Here is a 5,756-nt window from a genome sequence, read left to right as displayed (position 1 = left end):
AAGGATATAGGGGGGTCACACTCCTCGATCGGGGGGAAGGATATAGGGTGACACTCCTCTGACTCCGGGGGAAGGATATAAGGGTGACACTCCTCTGACTCCCGGGGGAAGGATATAAGGGTGACACTCCTCTGACCGGGGGGGAAGGATATAAGGGTGACACTCCTCTGACCGGGGGGGAAGGATATAAGAGGGACACTCCTCTGACTCCGGGGGAAGGATATAAGGATGACACTCCTCTGACTCCGGGGGAAGGATATAAGGGTGACACTCCTCTGACTCGGGGAAGGATATAAGGGTGTCTGCGGGAAGGATAGTGACACTCCTCTGAGGGGGAAGGATAAGGGATCGACCGGGGGGAAGGATATAAGGGTGACACTCCGGGAAGGATATAAGGGTGACACTCCTCTGACCGGGGGGAAGGATAGAAGGGTGACACTCTCTCAGAGCGGGGGAAGGATAAGGTGTCCTCTGCGGGGGAAGGAATAAGGGTGACACTCGACTCCGGGGAAGGATATAAGGGTGACACTCCTCTGACCGGGGGGGAAGGATATAAGGGTGACACTCCTCTGACCGGGGGGAAGGATATAAGGGTGACACTCCTCTGACCGGGGGGAAGGATATAAGGGTGACACTCCTCTGACCGGGGGGAAGGATATAAGGGTGACACTCCTCTGACCGGGGGGAAGGATATAAGGGTGACACTCCTCTGACCGGGGGAAGGATATAAGGGTGACACTCCTCTGACCGGGGGGGAAGGATATAAGGGTGACACTCCTCTGACTCCGGGGGAAGGATATAAGGGTGACACTCCTCTGACCGGGGGGGAAGGATATAAGGGTGACACTCCTCTGACTCGGGGGGAAGGATATAAGGGTGACACTCCTCTGACTCCGGGGGAAGGATATAAGGGTGACACTCCTCTGACTCCGGGGGAAGGATATAAGGGTGACACTCCTCTGACTCCGGGGGAAGGATATAAGGGTGACACTCCTCTGACTCCGGGGGAAGGATATAAGGGTGACACTCCTCTGACTCCGGGGGAAGGATATAAGGGTGACACTCCTCTGACCGGGGGAAGGATATAAGGGTGACACTCCTCTGACTCCGGAGGGAAGGATATAAGGGTGACACTCCTCTGACCGGGGGGGGGGAAGGATATAAGGGTGACACTCCTCTGACCGGGGGGGGAAGGATATAAGGGTGACACTCCTCTGACTGGGGGGGGAAGGATATAAGGGTGACACTCCTCTGACCGGGGGGGAAGGATATAAGGGTGACACTCCTCTGACCGGGGGGGAAGGATATAAGGGTGACACTCCTCTGACCGGGGGGAAGGATATAAGGGTGACACTCCTCTGACCAGGGGGAAGGATATAAGGGTGACACTCCTCTGACTCCGGGGGAAGGATATAAGGGTGACACTCCTCTGACTCCGGAGGGAAGGATATAAGGGTGACACTCCTCTGACCAGGGGGGAAGGATATAAGGGTGACACTCCTCTGACTCCGGGGGAAGGATATAAGGGTGACACTCCTCTGACCGGGGGGGAAGGATATAAGGGTGACACTCCTCTGACCGGGGGGGAAGGATATAAGGGTGACACTCCTCTGACCGGGGGGGGAAGGATATAAGGGTGACACTCCTCTGACCGGGGGGGAAGGATATAAGGGTGACACTCCTCTGACCAGGGGGGAAGGATATAAGGGTGACACTCCTCTGACCGGAGGGGAAGGATATAAGGGTGACACTCCTGACTACGGGGGAAGGATATAAGGGTGACACTCCTCTGACTCCGGGGGAAGGATATAAGGGTGACACTCCTCTGACTCCGGGGGAAGGATATAAGGGTGACACTCCTCTGACCGGAGGGGAAGGATATAAGGGTGACACTCCTCTGACCGGAGGGGAAGGATATAAGGGTGACACTCCTCTGACTCCGGAGGGAAGGATATAAGGGTGACACTCCTCTGACTCCGGAGGGAAGGATATAAGGGTGACACTCCTCTGACTCCGGAGGGAAGGATATAAGGGTGACACTCACGCTCCCCCACCAGCAGGATTCGGACGTCCTTCTTCATGGTCTCCTCAGCGGCTCTGCAGTACGGCAGCCGCACAGCGCGACCACTGACGTCCCCGGGGGCGGGGCCTGATCTGACAGCTCCAAGTGCGCGGAATCCGTGCCCGAGAACAGGGCATGCGCGGACCACTGAGGGCGGAAGTGACGTCAGAAATAAAATGCCGCGCACACTCATATAGGAGGCTCGCCAGTACCGGAAGTGTACACGTTCCCATGGCAAGGAGGCAGTTTGTATCTATGAAGTTCCGCGCCAATTCTACAGGCCCGCCCCCACTTATTCTAAATGTCCGATGTACACACAGCCCCTCCCCCTCCTACATGTACACAGCACCCCCCTCCTAGATGTACACACAACCCCTCCCCCTCCTACATGTACACAGCCCCTCCCCCTCCTACATGTACACACGGCCCCTCCCCCTCCTACATGTACACACAACCCCTCCCCCTCCTACATGTACACAGCCCCTCCCCCTCCTACATGTACACATCCCCCCCCCTCCTACATGTACACACAGCCCCTCCCCCTCCTACATGTACACACAACCCCTCCCCCTCCTACATGTACACACAGCCCCTCCCCTCCTACATGTACACACAACCCCTCCCCCTCCTACATGTACACACAACCCCTCCCCCTCCTACATGTACACAACCCCTCCCCCTCCTACATGTACACACAGCCCCTCCCCCTCCTACATGTACACACAACCCCTCCCCCTCCTACATGTACACACAGCCCCTCCCCCTCCTACATGTACACAACCCCTCCCCCTCCTACATGTACACAGCCCCTCCCCCTCCTACATGTACACACAGCCCCTCCCCCTCCTACATGTACACAGCCCCTCCCCCTCCTACATGTACACACAACCCCTCCCCCTCCTACATGTACACACAGCCCCTCCCCCTCCTACATGTACACAGCCCCCCCCTCCTACATGTACACAGCCCCTCCCCCTCCTACATGTACACAGCCCCCCCCCTCCTACATGTACACACAACCCCTCCCCCTCCTACATGTACACAGCCCCCCCCCCTCCTACATGTACACACAACCCCTCCCCTCCTACATGTACACAACCCCTCCCCCTCCTACATGTACACAGCCCCTCCCCCTCCTACATGTACACAACCCCTCCCCCTCCTACATGTACACAGCCCCTCCCCCTCCTACATGTACACACAGCCCCTCCCCCTCCTACATGTACACAGCCCCTCCCCCTCCTACATGTACACACAACCCCTCCCCCTCCTACATGTACACACAGCCCCTCCTACATGTACACACGGCCCCTCCCCCTCCTGTACACACAGCCCCTCCCCCCTCCTACATGTACGCACAGCCCCTCCCCCTCCTACATGTACACGCAGCCCCTCCCCCTCCTACATGTACACGCAGCCCCTCCCCCTCCTACATGTACACACAACCCCTCCCCCTCCTACATGTACACACGGCCCCTCCCCCCTCCTACATGTACACACGGCCCCTCCCCCTCCTACATGTACACACGGCCCCTCCCCCCTCCTACATGTACACACGGCCCCTCCCCCCTCCTACATGTACACACGGCCCCTCCCCCCTCCTACATGTACACACGGCCCCTCCCCCTCCTACATGTACACACAGCCCCTCCCCCTCCTACATGTACACACAGCCCCTCCCCCTCCTACATGTACACACAGCCCCTCCCCCTCCTACATGTACACACAGCCCCTCCCCCCTCCTACATGTACGCACAGCCCCTCCCCCTCCTACATGTACACACGGCCCCTCCCCCTCCTACATGTACACACGGCCCCTCCCCCTCCTACATGTACACACGGCCCCTCCCCCTCCTACATGTACACACAGCCCCTCCCCCTCCTACATGTACACACAGCCCCTCCCCCTCCTACCTGTACACACAGCCCCTCCCCCTCCTACATGTACACACAGCCCCTCCCCCCTCCTACATGTACGCACAGCCCCTCCCCCTCCTACATGTACACACAGCCCCTCCCCCTCCTACATGTACACACAGCCCCTCCCCCTCCTACATGTACACACGGCCCCTCCCCTTCCTGTACACACAGCCCTCCCCCCTCCTACATGTACGCACAGCCCCTCCCCCTCCTACATGTACACAGCCCCTCCCCCTCCTACATGTACACACAACCCCTCCCCCTCCTACATGTACACAGCCCCTCCCCCTCCTACATGTACACACAACCCCTCCCCCTCCTACATGTACACACAGCCCCTCCCCCTCCTACATGTACACACAGCCCCTCCTACATGTACGCACAGCCCCTCCCCCTCCTACATGTACACACAACCCCTCCCCCTCCTACATGTACACACAACCCCTCCCCCTCCTACATGTACACACAACCCCTCCCCCTCCTACATGTACACACAACCCCTCCCCCTCCTACATGTACACACAGCCCCTCCCCCTCCTACATGTACACACAGCCCCTCCTACATGTACGCACAGCCCCTCCCCCTCCTACATGTACACACAACCCCTCCCCCTCCTACATGTACACACAGCCCCTCCCCCTCCTACATGTACACACAGCCCCTCCCCCTCCTACATGTACACACGGCCCCTCCCCCCTCCTACATGTACGCACAGCCCCTCCCCCTCCTACATGTACACACAGCCCCTCCCCCTCCTACATGTACACACAACCCCTCCCCCTCCTACATGTACACAGCCCCTCCCCCTCCTACATGTACACACAACCCCTCCCCCTCCTACATGTACACAGCCCCTCCCCCTCCTACATGTACACACAACCCCTCCCCCTCCTACATGTACACACAGCCCCTCCCCCTCCTACATGTACACACAACCCCTCCCCTCCTACATGTACACACAACCCCTCCCCCTCTTACATGTACGCACATCCCCTCCCCCTCCTACATGTACACACAGCCCCTCCCCCCTCCTACATGTACACACGGCCCCTCCCCCCTCCTACATGTACGCACAGCCCCTCCCCCTCCTACATGTACACACGGCCCTTCCCCCCTCCTACATGTACGCACAGCCCCTCCCCCTCCTACATGTACACACAGCCCCTCCCCCTCCTACATGTACACACAACCCCTCCCCCTCCTACATGTACACAGCCCCTCCCCCTCCTACATGTACACACAACCCCTCCCCCTCCTACCTGTACACAGCCCCTCCCCCTCCTACATGTACACACAGCCCCTCCTACATGTACGCACAACCCCTCCCCCTCCTACATGTACACACAACCCCTCCCCCTCCTACATGTACACATCCCCCCCCTCCTACATGTACACACAACCCTCCCCCTCCTACATGTACACACAGCCCCTCCCCCTCCTACATGTACACACAGCCCCTCCTACATGTACGCACATCCCCTCCCCCTCCTACATGTACACACAACCCCTCCCCCTCCTACATGTACACACAGCCCCTCCCCCTCCTACATTTACACACAACCCCTCCCCCCTCCTACATGTACACACAGCCCCTCCTACATGTACACACGGCCCCTCCCCCTCCTACATATACACACGGCCCCTCCCCCTCCTACATGTACACGCAGCCCCTCCCCCTCCTACATGTACCCACAACCCCTCCCCCCTCCTACATGTACACGCAACCCCTCCCCCTCCTACATGTACACGCAGCCCCTCCCCCTCCTACATGTA

The sequence above is a fragment of the Lithobates pipiens genome, unplaced genomic scaffold (assembly GCF_037356315.1).
Source record: "Lithobates pipiens isolate NorthernLeopardFrog02 unplaced genomic scaffold, aLitPip1_a1.2 Scaffold_28, whole genome shotgun sequence".
Lineage (NCBI taxonomy): Eukaryota > Metazoa > Chordata > Amphibia > Anura > Ranidae > Lithobates > Lithobates pipiens.
This window is presented reverse-complemented; position numbering follows the sequence as displayed.